A 22,038-nucleotide genomic window follows, 5' to 3' on the forward strand; every position below is an offset into this window, starting at 1 on the left:
CTACTACAGTCCAACAAAGAGAAAGTCAAGCTAATAGGAAGGTATGGTGGGAGTTTAAAGATATCTGGGACACTGTGAAAAGATCAAACATAAGAATTCAGGGTATAACAGAAGGAGAAGAATTTCAATCCAGAGGCTTAGTAGGTGTTTTCATCAAAATCATAGAAGAAATTTTTCCTCATATTGGCAAAGAAATCCCAAGAAGCTTTTAGAACACCAGACAAAATCTGGAAAGAACCTCTCCTCACCATGTTATAATTAAACTACTAAACCCACAAACCAAAGAAAATATACTAAAAGCAGTTTGAAAGAAGAAGCAAGTCACCTACAAAGGCAAGCCCATTGAATAACTGCAGATTACTCAACACAAATGTTAAAAGCCAGAGGGCTTGGGAATGAGGTATTACAAGTTCTGAAAGATAACAACTGTCACCCAAGACACTGACTTAGGGTGATGGTGGAAAATGGTATTTCAAGCAAACGGGCCAAGGAAACAAGCAGAGGTTGCTATCCTAATATCTGACAGGATAGACTTTAAAACAACATTAGTGAGCAAAGATAAAGAAGGTCATTTTATACTGATTAAAGGAACTCTCCAGCAGGAGAACATTACAATCCTAATCATATATGCACCTAACATGGGGATCCTAGTTTCATAAAACGCTATTAGACTTAAGGTCACAGATAACAACATCAAACACAATTGTAGTGGGAGGCTTCAATACCCCACTCTCATCAATTGACAGGTCATCCAAGCAAAAAATAAACAGAGAGACATCTGATATAAATTATGTCATGAAACAAATGGACCTAAAATATATCTACAGAACCTTCCATCCAAATGCTGCCAAATACACATTTTTTTTTTCCTCAGCAGCACATGGAACATTCTTTAAAATAGACCATATATTGGGAAACAAAGCAAATCATAACAAATCCAGGAAAAATGAAATAATCCCTTGTACTCTATCTGACCAAAATGGGATTAAGCTGCAAATCAGCAATAAGAAAAGCTACAAAGCATACAAAAGTTCCTGGAGACTAAACAGTACACTACTGAATCATCAGTGGGTCACTGAAGAAAGAAAAAGGAAATAAATGAATTCATAGACTGAAATGATGATGATAATACAACACACCAAAACCTTTGGGACACAATGAAGGCAGACCTAAGAGGGAAATTTATAGCTCTAAGTGCCTATATTAAGAAATTAGAGAAGACTTCCAGCCACGATGGTGACTGCCTAGCTGTGCTGCAAATCCCCGGGAAAGATAGGCAAGACATTAAGGTTTTTCTGGGTCTTCTTGTCAGTGGGAGGGCTCGGGGGGGGGGGGGGAAACAGAGAATCGTGTATCCCCTGGTGGGCGGGGAGAACACATTCCACCAAATAGCTGGGTGCCCCACCACCGTGCCCTGTCCTGAGCCTCATTGCAGTGCCCTGTCCTGCGCCTGCCTCACGCTCCATCCCACACCCCATCCCAGGCCTTGTCACGGAGCCCCATCTTAGTGCCATCCCCAGCCATCCCCCATTCTCCTATGGCAGGGGAGCGCAGACTGTTTCCCGGTCACAGTGTTCCCAGCCAGAGTTTAGGCTGCTTCAGGCTTGGTACCTCAGTCCCCTTCCAAGCTCAAATGCAGACAGCTTTGGTGCATTACCGCTTCAGAATTCAGGCAACTTTGGTGCCCCTGTCAGGCAGTAGATAGGCAGCTTTGGCAAGTGGGAGCCAAAGCCCAGGCTGTTTGGCAACTGCCCCAGGCTGTCTCAGATTCCCATTGCACTAGAGCCCAGGCTGATCCACCCACCTACATGCACATACACTGGCATGGGCAGACCACAGCACAAAAGAAATAACATGAAAAATCAAATGCAAGAAAATACAGGTAGATCACCCAGATCCTACAATGAAAAATACATCTAACCAAAACATAGAAGAGTCATTAGGATCAGAACACCAACATGAACCTATGAACAATGCAACCCTGACCAACCTACTGATAGAACTTGCAGGAAAGCAACAAAAGACCAATTATTGTGGGAATGCTACCATCACTAAGCTAGAACAAATTGATAAGAGATTGGAAGGACTTCAAATAGAGGTAATAGATTGGTGGACAGTGATAAAAAAGAGGAACTTAAAAATCAGCTGGCCAAAAAAGGAGACATAAAGGGTAGAGAAAGGAAGGGAGGAGGATACTTAATAGGTTGATATTGTATATATGTAATTACAATGATTGTAATGGGGAGGTAATATTATGGAGAATAGAATTTCAAATGGGAAAGTGTGGGGGTGGGGAGGGAGGGAATTACCATGGGATATATTTTATAATCATGGAAAATGTTAATAAAAATTTAAAAATAAATAAAAATAAAAAAATAAAAATTGAGAAAAAAATAAAAAAGCAAAAAAATAAATAAAAAAATAATAAAAAAATCAGCTGGCCATACTAAATGAAGACATAAAGAAATGCAAGGATGAATTCCAAGAATCATCAAGAAAATCAGAAAATGATATGAAAAGGGAGCTTGAAAGAGCGATGGAAATGATACATAGAAAAGTTGGAGAAAATGCAAACTTAACTGACCAAATCCAAAACTCTCTAGAGGATCTCAAGAATAGAGTCAGCAAAGTGGAGAATAGAAAATCTGATCTGGAAGACAAGATGGAAGAAACAGTTTGAGAGTTCAAACACTTCAGTAAGTTCAAAAGTTCCTGTGAACAGAGCATGAGGGAACTGTGGGATACACTTAATTGTGCCAATATCAAAACCATTGGAATACCAGAAGGAGAAGAAATTCAGACCAAAGGCATGGAGAACTTATTTAACAAAATAATTGAAGAAAACTTCCCCAGTCTCTTAAAAGAAAGGCCCATCAAGATACAAGAAGCCAACAGAACTCCAAACAGACTGGACCAAAGGAGAAACTCTCCAAGACATATTGTCATTAAGACTCTAAACATTGCCACCAAACAGAAAGTCCTAAATGCAGCTAGGGAAAAACAACACAACACGTTCAGAGGTAACCTCATCAGAATTACTTCAGACATCTCAATGGAAACCCTGAAAGCTGGAAGGGCCTAGAGTGAAACTCTCCAAAATCTAAGAACCTATGGATTCCAACCCAAACTACTCTTCCCTGCAAAAGTATCCCTAATAATAGATGGTGAAAGAAAACTTTCCATGACAAAACTCAGCATTACAATTATATGAACACAAAACAAAACCTACAGAGAATATTACAGTAAATTCTCCACAAAGAAGAAACAAATAACCAAATTCAAATGCCTACAAGAAACAGACCACAACAACCAAACCCAGAGCAGGCACAAAAAACTTCAAAGCCCATGAAAACACCACACATCTACCACCACAATATGGCAGGAAACAAGTCAAATCTCACAGTCATCATCCTAAATATTAATGGCCTTAATTCGCCCATCAAGAGACAAAGCTAACAGGATGGATCAAAAAATTAGACCCCTCAATCTCTTGTCTTCAATAAACCCACCTCATCACTAAAGACAGACACCTCCTCAGGGTAAAGAGGTAGAAGACAATATTTCAAGCAAATGGGAATAAGAAAAAGCAGGTGTAGCTATATTAATATCGGATAAAATAGACTTCAAGCCAATAATAATCAAAAAAGACAAAGAAGGCCACTTCCTACTTATCAAGGGAATGATCCATCAAGAGGGTATTACAATCATAAATCTGTATGCACCAAACACAAAGACACCACAGTTCATAGAACAAAACCTACTGGACAATAAAACAGAAATAACCACCAACACCATCATAGCTGAGAACTTCAATATACCACTATCAGTAATAGACAGATCATCCAAACAGAAACTCAATAGGGAAGTAAGACATCTCAACAAAACCATAGATCACTTAGACCTAACGAACATCTACAGAACTTTCCACCCCAAATCCACAGACTACACATTCTTCTCAGCAGCCCATGGAACATTCTCTAAAATAGACCATATACTGGGTCAGAAAGACTCCCTCCACATGTTTAGAAAAATTGACGTAATTCCTTGCATGATATCAGATCACAATCCTATATTGCTGGAAATCAGCAACAAAAGACCCAGCAAAAATCCCAACAGCACCTGGAAACTGAACAGTACACTCAAACAATAAATGCATAGTGCATGAAATAAAAAAGGAAATTGCAAAATTCCTGGAATTGAATGACAATGAGAATACATCATACCAAAACGTAGGGGACACAATGAAGGTGGTCCTCAGGGGAAAACACATAGCACTCAATGCCTTCAAAAGAAAAGACAGAAAGATCCCAAATCAATAACCTAACCATCCACCTAAAGGCACTGGGAAAACAAGAAAAATCCAACCGAAAGAGCTCCAGAAGAAAGGAAATAATTAAAATCAGACAGAAATTAATGAATTGGAAACCAAGGAAACAATTAAGACAATTGACAAAACAAAGAGCTGGTTCTTTGAAAAAATAAACAATATTGACAAACCCCTGGCCAATTTGATCAAGCAAAAAAGGAGAGGATTCAACTTAACAAAATTCAAAATCAAAAAAGAGAGATCACAACAGACATAAGTGAAATTGGGAGAATCATAAAGACCTCTACTCCACAAACTTGGATAACGTGGAGGAGATGCATAAATTCCTGCACACATACCATCTATCAAAGCTAAACTCAGAGCAGATTAATCACCTCAATGAACCCATCACACTCATGGTGATTGAGAAAAGTATTAAAAATCCCTCCCCAAAGAGAAGAGTCCAGGACCAGATGGCTTCTCAGCTGAATTCTATCAAACCTTCATGGAAGAACTCAAACCAATCTTCCTTAAACTGTGCCACACAACTGAAGAACAGCAAAGCTACCTAACTCCTTTTATGAAGCTAATATCACCCTAATTCCAAAACCAGGCAGAGATGCCATAAGAAAAGAAAACTACCAGCCTATTTCCCTAATGAACTTAGATGCAAAGATCCTGAACAAAATCCTTGCAAACCAAATCCAACAACACATCAAGAGCATCATCCACCTTGACCAAGTGCAATTCATCCCAGGAACACAAGGGTGGTTCAACATATGGAAAACTGTAAATGTAATACACCACATAAACAAGGTTAAACACAAAACCCACATAATCATTTCAATAGAAGCAGAACAGGCCTTGACAAGATACAACATCATTTCATGATGAAAACATTGGAGAGAATTTGCATAGTTGGTACATATCTTAACATAATAAAGGCAATATACAAAGCTCCGAAGGACCAAATAATATTTAATGGAGAGAGATTGGAGGAATTCCCATTAAGATCAGGAACAAGACAGGGTTGTCCTCTCTCACCTCAGCTTTTCAATATACTACTGGAAGTCCTAGCTGAAGCAATAAGACTGGAGAAGGAAATAAAAGGGTTACAATTTGGAAAGGAAGAAGTTAAGTTAGTTCTATTTGCTGATGACATGTGGTATATTTAAGAGACCCAAGAGACTCCATCCCAAAACTCCTGAAGGTGATTAACTCCTATAGCAAAGTAGCAGGATACAAAATCAATGCGCAAAAATGAGTAGCCTTTCTATATGCAAATGACAAAGATCAGAGAAAGAAATAAGGTACATAGTCCCATTTTCAATAGCAAAATAAAATAAAATAAAATACCTTGGAACAGCATTAACTAAGGAAGTGAAAGATCTATACAATGAAAACATAGAAACACTCAAAAAAGAAATTGAGTAGGACTTGAGTAAATGGAAAGACCTCCCTTGCTCCTTAATAGGCAGAATTAACATTGTGAAGATGACAATCCTACCAAAGGCAATATATAGATTTAATGCAATTCCCATTAAAATCCCTACAGTGTTCTTCACAGAGATAGAAAAAATGATTTCAAATTTCATATCGAAAGGCAGAAGGCCTTAAATATCCAAACATATCCTCTGCAAAAGAAATACCTCTGATGACATCACCATACCTGATCTAAAGCTATATTACAAAGCCATAATAATAAAAATAGCATGGTACTGGCATAAAAACAGGAGTACAGACCAATGGAATAGACTTGAGGACCCGGATTTTGGGTCAAGCAACTATAGCTACTTGATATTTGACAAAGGCCTGAACAACATAGGTTGCAATAAAGACAGCATCTTCAACCAATGAGGTTGGAAAACTGGATAACCACATGCAGGAAACGGAAACTTGATCCACACATTTCACCATGCACTACACTCAAATCCAAATGGATCAAAGACCTCAATATAAGACCAGAAACTCAAATACTACTCGAAGAAAATTTAGAATTACTTTCCATGATATAGGAATGGAAAAAGACTTCCTGAACAAAACTCCAGCAGCTCATGATCTTAAACAGTCACTCAACCAATGGGATCTCATGAATCTGAAGAGTTCCTTTACAGACAAGTATACAGTAAACAAAGCCAATAGATTACCCACAGAATGGGAGGATATATTTGTGTGTTATCCAACTGACAGAGGCCTAATCTCTAGAATCTACAAAGAACTCAAAAATCTAAACAGTAAGCAGTCAACCACCCCACTCACAAAATGGGGCAAAAAGATGAACAGGCAGTTCACAGAGGAAGAAATACAAATGGAAAACACACATTTAAGAAAATGTTCATCATCCCTAATCATCAGAGAAATGCAAATTAAAACAACTATGAGATTCCACCTTACCCCAATAAGGATAGCAAACTTCAAAAAATCAGACAAAAAAAAAAATGCTGGCGAGGATGTGGAGAAGCAGGAAAACTCATCCACTGTTGGTGGGAATATATTGGATGGTACAACCACTTTGGGAAGCAATATGAAGGCTCCTGAAAAATATGACTGTAGAGATAGCAACAGACCCAGTTATTCCCTTACTGGGCATCTACTCTTAAACCTTCAATCCACAGGCCAGAGAGATTTGCTCAACCATGTTTGTAGCACTCAATTCATAATACCTAAGAGCTGGAATCAATCCAGATGTCCATCACTAGAAGAATGGATAACTAAGATGTGGTATAGCTACACAATGGAATTTTATAAAGCAGTAAGAAAAAATGACACAAAGAAATTTGAGGAAAAAGTGTTGAACCTGGAACAGATCATTCTCAGTGAACTTACCCAACCACAGAAAAAAAATCACCACATAATCTCACTCATCTACAGCACCTAACCTGAATCTACCCAAGATACCTTACACACCCGGCAAGCATCTCATAGACTAGACACTAGGAGGGATGAGGAGGGATGGGAGGGCATTAAAGGGGTGGGAAACACTAATTTAGACCCAAAGGGCAATGGTACCATAAAATTCTACTTCCTAAAAGGGCTACAAGAGGGTCTTCACCTATTAATCTCTGTATAAAAAAAGTAAGGGTTATCTCATTTGTCCTGGTGCTGACTTACTCTCTGTTGGAGAATCTGCTTTTCTTTTTCAGATAGATGCAGATCCTAAGGAGAGAGCCGCCCCATCATACCTCAAAAGGGCCCTGGCTGAAACTAATGAAAATTGGCAAAACAAGCAAGGGTGCTGTTGTCCTGATGAACCAGATACCAGCACAAGGCAGAAGGAAACCATTGCACAGAAACATCAATGCCTACCAAATCAGAGAGCCAGAGCCCCAGAGGCCCCCAACACCTCATCACTGAAGCAGACCAAAAATGAACCCAACATGGCTCAGGGAAATTTTGTGGAAGAGGGGGAGGAAAGAATGTCAGAGCCACATGTTGGGTCATGATATACAGAGACATTTATCCTACCAATAACTGTGGGCTAACTCCACAACACACAACCCATATACCTCAACGAGGAGGGGCCAATGAGGAGGGGGTAGGTCACGAATGAGCCTAGTAATAGTACCAAACTGCCTGTACTTGCAGAATAGTAAACTGAAAAAAAATACTAAAAAAAAAAAAAAAAAAAAAAAGAAATTAGAGAATTCACAATTTAATGCTGCACCTTAAGGCCTTGGAAAAAGGAGAACAAAGCAAACTATAAATCAGTAGACAAGAAGACATCATAACAATTAGGACAGAAATTAATGAAATAGGAACAAACAAACAAACAAAAAAAAAACCCACAACAATCCAAACAATCAACCAAAGAACTCTTTCTTTGAAAGGGTAAACAAGATTGATAAACCCTTAGCAAATTTGACCAGAAGAAAAAGAGAAGAGACAAAAATTAATAAAATTAGAGATGAAAAAAGCACCATTATAACAGATACCAAAGAAATTCAGACAATTATAAGGAATTATTAGGAACATAACAGTATACAAAATATATACACAGAAATCAATAGCTTTCCTATATACTAACAACAAACATGCAAAGAATGAAATCAGGGTATCTCTCCCATTCACAATTGCCTCAAAAAAAAAAAAAAAGTGGACTGGAGAGATGGCTTAGCGGTTAAGCGCTTGCCTGTGAAGCCTAAGGACCCCAGTTCGAGGCTTGGTTCCCCAGGTCCCACGTTAGCCAGATGCACAAGGTGGCGCACGCATCTGGAGTTCGTTTGCAGAGGCTGGAAGCCCTGGCGCTCCCATTCTCTCTCTCTCCCTCTATCTGTCTTTCTCTCTGTGTCTGTCGCTCTCAAATAAATAAATAAAAAATATTTTAAAAAAGTATCTTGGAATAAACTTAACTAAGGAAGTGAAGGATCTCTACAATGACAACTTTAAAACGCTCAAGCAAGAAATTGCAGAAGAGGGCTGGAGAGATGGCTTAGCAGTTAAGTGCTTGTCTGTGAAGCCTAAGGACCCTGGTTTGAGGCTTGTTCCCCAGGTCCCACGTTAGCCAGATGCACAAGGGGGCACACGTGTCTGGAGTTCGTTTGCAGAGGCTGGAAGCCCTGGCACGCCCATTCTCTCTCTCTCCCTCTATCTGTCTTTCTCTCTGTGTCTGTCGCTCTCAAATAAATAAATTTAAAAAAAAAAAGAAAGAAATTGCAGAAGACACAAGGAAATGGAAAGATATCCCATGTTCTTGAATTGGAAGGATCAATATTGTGAAAATGTCAATCTTACCAAAAGCAATCTACACATTTCATGGAATCCCCATTAAAATTCCAATGGCATTCTTCACAGAAATAGAAAAAGGTCCTAAATTTCATTTGGAAGCACAACAAACCTCAAATAGCCAAAATGATTTTGAGCAACAAAAATAAGGCTGGTAGTATCACCACACCTGATTTTAAGCTATATTATGAAGCCATAGGTAAAAAAAAAATTAATATGGTATTGGTACAAAGACAGACAATAAGCAATCAAACAACCCAATCAAAAAATGGGGTATGGAACTAAATAAAGAGTTCTCACGGGAAGAAATGTAGGTAGCATATAAATATATAAAAAAGTGTTCTACATCCTTAGCCATCAGGGTGTTGCAAATCAAAACTACCTTGAGATTCCATCTCTCTCCCATCAGAATGGCTATCATCAAGAAAACAAATGACAATAAATTTTGGTGAGGATATGGTAAAAGGGGAACCCTTCTGCACTGTTGGTGGTAACAGTAATCTGGTACAGGCATGTGGAAATCAGTGTGGAGGTTCTTGAGACAGCAAAAAAATAGATTTGACATATGATCCAGCTACAGCACTCCTAGTCACATATCCCAATGACTCTTCTCACTACCTTATAGATACTTGCACAGCCATGCCTATTGCTGCTCTATTCACAATAGCTAGGAAATCGAACCAGCCTAGATATCCATACATAGATGAATGGATAATAAAGATGGGATACATCTATTCAGTGGTAAAGAAAAATGAAATTATGAAATTTTCAGGGAAATGGATGGATCTGGAAAGGATTATGCTAAGTGAGGTAACCCAGGCCCAGAAAGCCAAATGTCACATGTTCTCTCTTATATGTGGATCCTAGCTACAAATGTATTGTCTTGTGTGTGAGCTTGAGCCAAAAATCAGTAGCAGATGCCCATAAGCTAGGAAAGGGCTATAAAGGAGGGAGGAGAGGGAAAGTTTTATGAGGATGGTATTGTATATATGTAAGTAGAAAAGCAGATTACATAGAGGGGAAAGGCGTAAGCGAGGTCAGGGGAAGAGATTGTATAAAAGAAGGTTGAGAGAGGGTCAATCAAAATTCAAGATATTCTGAACCAGGCATGGTGGTGCATGCCTTTAATCCCAGCACTTGGGAGGCAGAGGTAGGAGGATCACTGTGAGTTCAAGGCCAGGCTGAGATTATGGTGTGAATTCCAGGTCAGCCTGAGCTAGAGTGGGATCCTACTTAGAAAAACAAACAAACAAAAATTTCAAGTTATTCTGAATAAGACATATGAAAATCTACGTTTTTAAATAATGGCACATCCAGAAGCCATAGATTGTTACTACAAAATTTTCAGTGCCTGTGATGGGATACCTTCCAGTGAGTTGTTGGCCAAGGAGGTCCCTGTTGCCTCCAAAACATTACAGGCCATTGCCATGGCCCTTGGGTCCCTATGAAAAAGAGATGGTAAGAGCCTATTGCTGAAGACTTCACATTCCTGAGAGGCAAAGTCACGGAGAAATCAAGGTGGTGCTGAGCAGCAAACCTTCTTGCTGTAGCCCAGCCAACTGAAAGCTCAAAAAAGCTGCACTGTATGCAGTCTTATGAGAGACAGAATTCATCAGTGGTGAAAACAATGGACAATGGAAGCCTCAAGATTGGCCAGACAGGCCAAATATCTGAACATGGCATGTATGCTCTGGGTGAAGTCAACTGCTCTCTAACTGGGCTGAAGGCCCACTCTATGGGAGGGAATACATGCCTGGTACTGAAAACCTAATCAAAAGCCAAGGCAGGAGAGGTCATGAGTCTTAGGGCTATAAAGCCTGCTCTTGCCTGGATAAATGCATATATTACTCTCACCAAATTTCCCTGAATGCACCACACTTAATGTTTATTCTCATATACTAATGCTACTCTCACTTCTGGTTAGAGAAGCTTCTCTTTTCATATGGCTATGAACACTGGTGCTGAGAAGAAGGGATGGAAGAGAAACCTCCCAAACCCTGCAAGGATCAGGGTGCATTGCAGAAGAGGTGGTGGAAAGAATGTAAGAGCCAAAGGAAGTGTACCACTCCTTCCATACAATGTCCAGACAGAATCTGGCCTCAATATCCATGACCTCACAGTGCCTAGCATTACTCACACAAGACCCTTATAATAGGAGGAACATATAATGACAGGACATTTCATCCAAAGGCTGCATAATATACATTCTTTTCAGCAGCACATGGAACATTCTCTAAAATAGACCATATATTAGGACACCAAGCAAATCTTAACAAATTCAGGAAAATTGAAATAATTCCTTGCATTCTATCTGACCACAATGGAATGAAACTACAAATCAGTAGCAAGAAAGGCTATAGAGCATACACAAAATCATGGAAACTAAACAATACAGTACTAAATGATGAAAGGGTCAATAAAGAAATCAAGAAGGAAATCAAAAAATTTATAGAGTCAAACGATAATGAGAACACAGCATATCAAAATCTCTGGGACACAATGAAGGCAGTTCTAAGAGGTAAATTTATAGCCTTAAGTGCCTATATTAAGAAATTAGAAAGGTCACAAGTAAACGACCTAATGCTTCACCTTAAAGCCTTGAAAAGAGAAAAACAAGGCAAACCAAAAATCAGTAGGCGGGAAGAAATAATAAATTTTAGGGCATAAAATAATGAAATAGAAACAAACAAACAAACAAACAAAAAAAATCCAAAGAATTAATGAAACAAAGAGTTGGTTCTTTGAAAGGATAAACAAGATTGATAAACCCTTAGCAAATCTGACCAAAAGAAAGAGAGAAGAGACACAAATTAATAAAATCAGAGATGAACAAGGTAACATCACAACAGATTCCAGAGAAATTTAAAAAATCATAGGGACATACTATAAAAGCATATACTCCACAAAGTATGAAAATCTGAAAGAAATCGATGATTTCCTTGATCTATATGACCTACCTAAATTAAATCAAAATGAGATTAATCACTTAAATAGACCTATAACAAACATGGAGATCCGAACAGTTATCAATAATCTCCCAACTAAAAAAAGCCCAGGCCCAGATGGATTCACTGCTGAATTTTACCAGACTTTTAAGGAAGAGCTAACACCATTGCTTCTTAAGCTTTTCCAGGAAATAGAAAAAGAAGGAATTCTACCAAACTCCTTCTATGAGGCCAGCATCACCCTGATACCAAAACCAGGCAGAGATAGAACGAAAAAAGAAAATTACAGACCAATCTCCCTCATGAACATAGATGCAAAAATTCTCAACAAAATATTGGCAAACAGAATACAAGAGTATATCAAAAAGATCATTCACCCTGACCAAGTAGGCTTTATCCCAGAGATGCAGGGATGGTTCAATATATGCAAATCTATAAATGTAATGCATTACATAAATGAGTGGAAGGACAAAAATCACATGATCATCTCATTAGACGCAGAGAAAGCATTTGACAAAATCCAACATCCCTTCATGATAAAAGTCCTACAGAGACTGGGAATAGAAGGAACATATCTCAATATAATAAAGGCTATTTATGACAAGCCTACAGCCAACATATTACTAACTGGGGAAAAACTGGAAGCTTTTCCACTAAAATCAGGAACAAGACAAGGGTGTCCACTGTCTCCACTTATTTAATATAGTTCTGGAAGTCTTAGCCATAGTAATAAGGAAAGATACACACATAAAAGGGATACAAATTGGAAAGGAAAAGATCAAGTTATCATTATTTGCAGATGACATGAATCTATACATAAAGGACCCTAAAAACACTACTAGCAAACTGTTAGAGCTGATCAAAACCTACAGCCATGTAGCAGGATACAAAATAAATACACAGAATCAGTAGCCTTCATATATGCTAACAACAAACACACAGAGGATGAAATCAGATAACCACTCCCAATCACAATTGCATAAAAAAAAAGTACCTTGGAATAAACCTAACCAAGGAAGTAAAGAATCTCTACAATGAGAACTTTAAAACACTTAAGCGAGAAATTGCAGAAGACATTAGAACGTGGAGAAACACCCCCTGTTCCTGGATTGGAAGAATCAATATTGTGAAAATGGCAATCTTACCAAAAGAAATCTACACATTTAATGCAATCCCTATCAAAATTCCAAAAGCATTCTTCATGGTAATAGAAAAAACAATCCAAAAATTCATTTGGAATCACAAAAAACCTTGAATATCTAAAATAATATTGAGCAACAAAAATGAGGCTGGTGGTATCACCATCCCTGATTTTTACCTATACTACAGAGCCATAGTAACAAAAACAGCGTGTTACTGGCACAAAAACAGACATGTAGATCAGTGGAACAGAATAGAGGTCCCAGATGTAAGCCCAAGTAGCTATAGCCACCTGATATTCGATAAAAATGCCAAAAATACTCATTGGAGAAAAGACAGCCTCTTCAGCAAATGGTGTTGGGAAAACTGGATATATATCTGTAGAAGGATGAAAATAGATTGTTCTCTCTCTCCATGCACAAGAATTAAATCCAAATGGATTAAAGACCTTAACATCAGACCGGAAACTCTGAAACGCTAGAGGAAAAAGTAGGGGAAACCCTTCAACATTTTGGTCTTAGCAAAGATTTTCTGAATACAACCACAATTGCTCAGGCAATAAAACAACAGATTAATCACTGGCACCTCATGAAGTTACAAAGATTTTGCACTGCAAAGGCCACAGTGAAGAAAGCAAAGAGGCAACTGACAGAATGGGAAAAAATCTTTGCCAGCTATATATCTGATAGAGGATTAATATCTAGGATATACAAAGAACTCAAAAAGTTAAATAATAAGGAATCAAACAAGCCAATCAAAAAATGGGCTATGGAGCTAAATAGCACATTCTCAAAGGAAGAAATATGAATGGCATATAAGCATCTATAAAAGTGTTCTACGTCACTAGTCATCAGGGAAATGCAGATTAAAACTACATTGAGATTCCATCCCACTCCTGTCTGATTGGCCACCATCATGAAAACAAATGATCATAAATGTTGGCGGGGATGTGGAAAAAAAGGAACCCTTCTACACTGCTGGTGGGAATGCAATCTGGTCCAGCCATTGTGCAAATTAGTGTGAAGGTTCCTAAAACAGCTAATGATTGATCTACCATATTACCCAGCTATAGCACTCCTAGGCATATATCAAAAGGACTCATCTCATTTCCTTAGAAGTACGTGCTCACCCATGTTTATTGCTGCTCAATTTATAATAGCTGGAAAATGGAACCAGCCTAAATGTCCCTCAACTGATGAGTGGATAATGAAGATGTGGCACATTTATACAATGGAGTTCTACTCAGCAGTAAAGAAAAATGAAGTTATGAAATTTGCAGAAAAATGGATGGACCTGGAAAGGATTATACTAAGTGAGGTAACCCAGGCCCAGAAAGCCAAGCACCACATGTTCTCTCTCATATGTGGATACTAGCTACAGATGATTGGGCTTCTGCGTGAAAATGAAAATACTTAGTATCAGAGGCCAATAAGTTAAAAAGGAGACATAAAGGGAAGAGAAAGGAAGGGAGGAGGGTACTTAATAGGTTGATATTGTATATATGTAAGTACAATGATTGTGATTGGGAGGTAATATGATGGGGAATGGAATTTCAAAGGGGAAAGTGTGGGCGAGGGGAAGGAGGGAATTACCACGGGATTTTTTTTATAATCATGGAAAATCCTAATAAAAATTTAAAAAATAAAAATAAATAAATAAAAAATAAAAAAGAATGTTGTCAAAGGAACAAAAGATAGCAAGTAAAGCTGAGCATAATGGAGCTGTGTACTGATGGTGGCTCTGGCTAAGGCTGCTATGTCTCCTCATCCAGCTGCTCTGCACCACTGGGCTCAGTTTTCTTCTCTTTTCTTTTCCTTTCTTTCTGTCTCTCTCTCTCCCTCCCTCCCTCCCTCCCTCCCTCCCTCCCTCCCTCCCTCCCTCCCTCCCTCTCTCTCTCTCCCTTTCTTTCTTTCTTTCTTTCTTTCTTTCTTTCTTTCTTTCTTTCTTTCGTATTTCTTCCTGTCTCTTTTGGTTTTTCGAAGTAGGGTTTCACTCTAGCCCAGGCTGACCTATAATTCACTATGTAGTCTCAGGGTGGCCTCGAACTCATGGAGATCTCCTACCTTTGCCACCGTATACTGGGATTAAAAGCATGCGCCAGCACATCCAGTTTTGGGCTCAGTTTCTGATCTGAACCTGTGGGATTTTGGTGTTGTTCCTATCAGCTGTTTGCCTTAAGACCCAGACAAATTTCCAACTTCTGGCTGCTTTCTATTGCTTCATCCCTACCAACATCTTCCTCACAAATTGCAGTCTATGAAGGGAGCAGAGAGAGGTCTCCAGAGGGTAACACAAAGAGTCCAAATGATACAGGAGTGCTCTCAGACTCATCTGTATCTGGTTGGTCACCATGCATCACTGGGGATCCCAGGCATGGTACAAATCATGGGGGACAGAGGCATTCAGACAACAGCAAAATACACATTGTAGATTCACAAAAGTGACAGATGTCAATCAACTTGACTTACCAAAGTTGAACCCAAAGGTGAAGATGGGTTCTGTGAACTGAAGTTCCCTAAAATAAACTCACTTATATCAAAGTCAGTCCAACTGACTGACTAGAACTTTGTAATTGTGGCAAGCTGGAATGCTGCACAGCCACCTCCTGTCTCCTGCCTCTGTGTCAGACCTAAAATCCTTGTGACTATAAGAGAACACTGGTGGGATGTAGTAACTTAGCAAGACCACTAGTTTCCACCAACTCACAAAACCAAGAATGTCATTAGGCAGAATCTGAGACTGCTAGCAGAGACTCCTTGCTTTGCTATAGCCCACATACACAATGTCCTCATCAATAGTTGATTGCTACATTCATTTATGACTTTCTTTGGTTCTGTGAATGATGCAAGTTCACATCACCACTTGGCCATGGTCACTCATAATTAGTTTAGAATAAATCTGTCTTACTCCTTGTGGAACAGATCCCAGAAGCAATACAGGTGCATCACGGTCACTGTGGGCATCTCCATTTCCGTTATGATGCAGGTCACATTTGTGGCTTATGGTAAATGTGCATGTGAAGTGAAAAAAAATTCAGTATGAGTAAATTCGAGGTTTTAGAGTTTAAACACACATTAAAATTCATTGTATGCTTATATGAAAGCACTGTCTCTCCCTTTATTGTGTAAAAATCAAGCCCAATGGGTCCCACTTACAATGGAACCAATCAAGTGTAATTTATTTGCCTGATTAAATCAATCCAGTCCTGAATGTCAGCTCCTCAGTATTGATCCAACAGCTGAAAGATCTGATTGAATTTGGGCTGATGGGAAAGTATTATACCAGAGCTATTTCTGAGGAAGGAGCTGCCACCCACTCCTGGGGCTGGCTCTCATCACAGTGATGCAGTCTGCTTCTGGCAGTAGCATGTATGCCACACGCAGACCTGTGACAGGATTCCTGCCAGGTGCCAGAGGCTCTGCGGGGCTCATTCTTTGTTTACTTCAAGTGCAATGGTATAATGGTACTGTCTAGATGTGAAAAGATAGGACCAATGTGGTCAATGTGAAAGTGGCAGAGATGTGTGCAGTTGTGTCTCACAAGGTCATCTAGAAGGGGAGCTCTAATACTCCACAGGAGATGAAATGAGAAAAACTGGAATTGTTGGGATTGCAACACACCTAGGACCTGAGTCCTGCTTTGTCACAGCTGTGTGCTCTTGCCAGGTTACTAGACCTCTGTGGGCCTTCCTTGGTTTTACAACCTCTAAAATAGGACTTATAGCACCTGGTGGGGCTTCTGTGCTGGATGAAAGTATCTTGTGAGAGGTCTAGCACATGCCAGCATCCCAGTTGTGTTCCTGGGCCTGGGGTAAAATTCTTTTCTCTGGGTCTGTGGAGCAGGTGGTACCACCTGCAATACTTGACATTACCGATTTAATTCATGAGAAGACCTATTTTGTGTCACCTCTTCCATATAGACAAAGTGAATGTCATGATTCTGTTGGAAGGCACACTGCTATGCCTTACTGGAAAGAAGTCCTCACATGAGATTATTTGAGGGAATTTACTAAAAGGCTTGATTTCAGGAATAAACTTGGATTAGATGTTGCATTTCTGAGGAAGTCTGGATGGAGACAGATTAATTATTTAGTTTGAAACATGAACTTGATAGAAAATTTCCAAGTTTGAACTCTGTCTTCTAATTACTGACTTATATAAGTCCAACTTCTTGATGTTTAAATCTTGTCTTTAGAAAAATACTCAAATTGGAACCTAGTGGGGTTGCTCAGAGGATTAAATGAATTAACACATGTAAAACCAGCTCATAAGAATGTCCACCTGAGAGTTAGCTCTTATTGCAGCATGTGCAAATTAAATAAAGCGAATATCGGTAAGATAAATTAAATCCATTTGTAAAAAGCTCCCTGTTTCTTTTCCTGGGAAGCTTGGCTGAAACCACTCATCAGGGCAGTGATGCCTACAGGGATGACCTCCGAACAGATTGTCACCCCCAGAGCAAATTCTTCTGAATGCTTTCTGTATCACATAGTGAAATGATGTGAATGCCCCCTGCTCTTTTGCTTAAGGTGGAAAATTCTAGAGGGTTAGACTTGGTGTAAAAGGTTACTCTTCAGTGAGAGAGCCTGCACAGGCCATGAAGATGTCCCATCTAAGGGTCTAGCATAGCTCCAAATGCTTCTCTGCACAAATGAGCCCAGTTAAGGAATTATAGTAGTGAGCTCTGCAGGCAGAGTTCCTCCCTTGCATACTGGCTTCCATGTCCTGAAAGTGTGACATCATGCCAGTTATGAACCTCCTGAAGTCTCAATTCCCTGTCTGTAACTTGCATGTAATGTGTACATATGCATATGTGCTGATGAGGGTTAGGCCCTACTTGATACACATGTCCAGTAAACACAGTTATCATCACTATGGCCACTAGAGGTTTTTCACATGGCATTTATCAATCTCAACTCCTTCATTGGTATAATCATGTGCAAATACACAGAAGTCATTCATATAACTTTGTGTGTGTGTGTGTGCAGTCTGTGTGCTGGGGATTAAACTTAGGGGCTTACATATGCACATACATTTCCAATACTCTAGCCATTATCAGAGTGCATACAGTATATCAGGCCCTGTAGAAAGGGATGAGAATTCATATGTGAGCAGAAAATTTCCCCTTAAGGGCTTGCTTATCTTTTAAGTGGTTGTATATGAAGGTGGGGGGAGGGATGTGAGGGGAGAGAGTTCCAGACTCTACAGGCAAATAGCTAGATAAACAAGAGGGAGTACTCAAAGCATAGGCTCTGTAAATAGCAGCCATTCTCATTTCTGAGGGATGGAAACCCTCTACCCAGCAGATGGAGGGGGGTTGGGGTCAGAGGAAGCAAACACTGTCTCAGCTTCTTGCTTAAATATTTGACTCCATCCCACTGAGGAACCATGGCTTATCCATGAGGTACTTGGCCTTAGACATCTTGCGTGGGGAGGGGAGTATGTGGATGTAAATGTGTGAGAACATTACCATGTGAGAGTCTGTACAAATGTGTGATGGCATGTGTGCATTTGAAAGATATGTCTGTGTGAGCATGTGTGTGAGCTTGTGTGAGTGAATGAGTACATGCATGAGTGTTAGTGTGAGAGGGGTATTGCCATGTGAGAATAGGAGTTCATGTCTGTGCACATGTGTGAGTGAATGTATGACTGTAGGTATAAGAATGTGTGTGTGAGAGAGACTGTTAGTATGTGTGTATGTGACTGTATGTGTGTACTTGTGTGGGTGAGAGTAGGTACCTATGTGTGCACACATGTGTATGTTTGGGATAGCATGTGGGTACATGTGTGCATCAGTTTGTGCACATGTGTGTGTCAGGTGTAGTTATCCATGAACTTTATAGATTAGGGTTAGGGATTCTTCTGGCTTTTAGAATTTTGATCCCTCACAGAAAGCTGGGCAGAGTGTCAAACTGCCCAGTCCCTCTGCGAAGAAAAGTGGATTGTATTTTATTGATGATCTTGACAGGCTAGAAATACTTACCTTGACCAAAAAGAAAATCTCTATCCTTTTTTTTCCTGAAAACCCCTGATGGTTCCTGAGCTGCAGGTGACAACATCCACCTTAAACCTCATCTGGTTCTTGACAGTATGACCATATGACACAATGAACTGGCTGATTCACAAAATATGTCTTAAATAATTTTCTGCTATTTTCTTTTTTAGAATTGCTAGACTTAATGTGTTACAATTTACATCTTTCAGCTGGAAGTTCTGTTTCTGCTTCCTTTTGCCTCCTACAGTAAGTAGAATGACTTTTCCTTATATTTCAGGTCTCCAGTTCCCTTCATCAAAAAACATTTTGTTTTATACAATTTCTAATGACAGGTGTGGTGTTATATCTGTTATGTGCTTTTCAATACACACACACACACACACACACACACACACACACACGCACGCACACACACACACACACACACACACACCTATTCCTGTTGTACCTACTGTAGTGCCCATCCTCCCCACCAGCATTTGTCAGTGGTAATGGAGTCATGACTGTCCAGGGTTGCAGGAGGGCAGCTAAGGCAGGAAGTGGGCACTGTGGAGTTTAGTAGTCAGAGGAGCGATCCCTCCAGGTCTGCTGTGAAGCTGTGTCACACTCTTTTCAGGTACTGTTTACGTGAGGATTCCCTAGCTTGAAGGCATTTTCCTCTTCAGGACCTGCACCAGGTTAAGTGGAAAAGGAGTGCACACAGGTGGGTATGAGGAGCTACCTCTGGGCAGAGAGAAGTCTTGAAAACACTGTCACCTGGCAGAGCCTATGACTCTGCACATAGCACCATGTAGGGCAGGTTGCAACCTTGGGAGCTGCATCCAGGTGGACCTAGGAATCTCAGAGTGGGAGGTAATACCAGGATATGAGGTGATGGTGGGTGAAGTGTAATGTATAGAACATGGTGCTTGAAATAATGGTATCCACTGTTGTGGTGGTGGTAGTGTCTCCTGGGCAAGGTAAACTTCACCTCTTGGTTTTTGAGGATATCTGGACAGGGAGATGGTGCCCTCAGGAACTCCTCCTTGTGGTACAGAGAAGACTTTTTCCTGGATGGTTGGCTGCTTCTGGCTGCCATTGGCTCTGGAGAGAGCTTGGGTGCTTTAGAATCCTCACATCCAATACTGGAAGTAGCCCTGAGAATCAGACCAGGTGCTGTTCCTGAAATGAAGAAGGGCATGGCAGAGGAAAATGCTCTTGGTTCCCCAACTCCAAACCAAACCCACTGAGGCTGTTCCAACTCAGGAATTAGGGGGCCTGAGAATATGACCTCCTTTCCCAAAACACATAGGGTCACATTGGGCCCCACTCCTCTTCCCTGTACCAAGGCTGGAAGCCTGGATTTCTATGCTTTACACCATGCCATTGACCTGAGAAGGAATGGCAACCTAAGCCTGTCTAGCTGCAAAGACCCTGGACAGAAATTTGGGACTCTACTAATGTGACAAACTATTCTGGGCTCTTTGGAGGGGAAAGGTTGTAAGGAATGGGATTGTCAGTTCAGTGCTGTAGGCTTTGGAAAGGGGTAGTGTGAGGGACGGGGACTGTCAGTTCAGTGCTGTAGGCTTTGCAAAGGGGTAGTGTGAGGGACAGGGATTGTCAGTTCAGTGCTGTAGGCTTTGTAAAGGGGGTAGTGTGAGGGACGGGGACTGTCAGTTCAGTGCTGTAGGCTTTGGAAAGGGGGCAGCATGAGGGACAGGGACTGTCAGTTCAGTGATGTAGGCTTTGGGAAGGGGTAGTGTGAGGTACGGGGACTATCAGTTTAGTGCTGAAGGCTTTGGAAAGGGGATATTTTGAGGGACATGGACTGTCAGTTCAGTGCTGTAGGCTTTGGAAAGGGGTAGTGTGAGGGACAGGGACTGTCAGTTCACTGCTGTAGGCTTTGGAAAGGGGTAGTGTGAGTGACGGAGGCTGTCAGTTCAATGATGTAGGCTTTGGAAAGGGGTAGTGTGAGGGATGGGGATTGTCAGTTCAGTGCTTTAGGCTTTCGAAAGTAGTAGTGTGAGGCATGGGAACTGTCAGTTCAGTGTTGTAGGCTTCAGAAAGGGGGTAGTGTGAGGGATGGGGATTGTCCGTTCAGTGCTTTAGGCTTTTGAAAGGGGGTAGTGTGAGGGAAAGGGATTCTCACTTCAGTGCTGTAGGCTTTGGAAAGGGAGTAGTGTGAGGGATGGGGATTGTCAGTTCAGTGCTGTAGGCTTTGGAAAAGGGTAGTGTGAGGGATGGGGACTGTCAGGTCAGTGCAGTAGGCTTGGAAAGGGGTAGTGTGATGGACGGGGATTTGCAGGGCTCCTTCCCACTCAGGTAGTGCCGAGGGAAGGACCAGGCCTGCTGGTTCCTCCCTAGGGGTTGAAGAGGATGATGAGCATCGGATGACTCAGAAACCTCTCCTGGCCACCAGAGAAAAACCACACTGAGTCGGGAGCCTTTTCCATGCAGAAACAACTCACTTTATTACTCTGAGCAGTTGCCTATATCATGTTGGGGTCGAAGGTGGGGATTTTAGGATGGGGGAAGAGGTAAAGGCCAATAGTAAACTTTAACTATTGAAATGGTAATTGCAATTAACACACGGAAGTAGCAGGCCAGAAGCCATTAGGCATCCTGCTGAGTCATAGCTGGCCAGAGTCAGGTTGCCAAACTTCAGCTAGGCTCAGAAAGTTCCACTAGGCCTCACGCCTGGGCCTTTTAGGGCCCAACATCTCCCCCTTTTGTTTTTGTAAGAGCATTAGTCACCATGGCCCCTGTCTTAGGTTGTCCCCCTCTGGGGATCTTACCCGTCATTGAGTACCAGGTGTTTAACTCACTGAGAAGCCACTCCATGGCCTGTCTTAGGTTGTACCCCTCTGGGGACTTACCTGTCATGTCACATGGAGGGCAAGGGAGGTGGCAGTGGGTTATCTGAGGAACTTAATTCCTGAGTTTCCAGCCTAT

The sequence above is a fragment of the Jaculus jaculus genome, chromosome 13 (assembly GCF_020740685.1).
Source record: "Jaculus jaculus isolate mJacJac1 chromosome 13, mJacJac1.mat.Y.cur, whole genome shotgun sequence".
Classification (NCBI taxonomy): Eukaryota; Metazoa; Chordata; class Mammalia; order Rodentia; family Dipodidae; genus Jaculus; species Jaculus jaculus.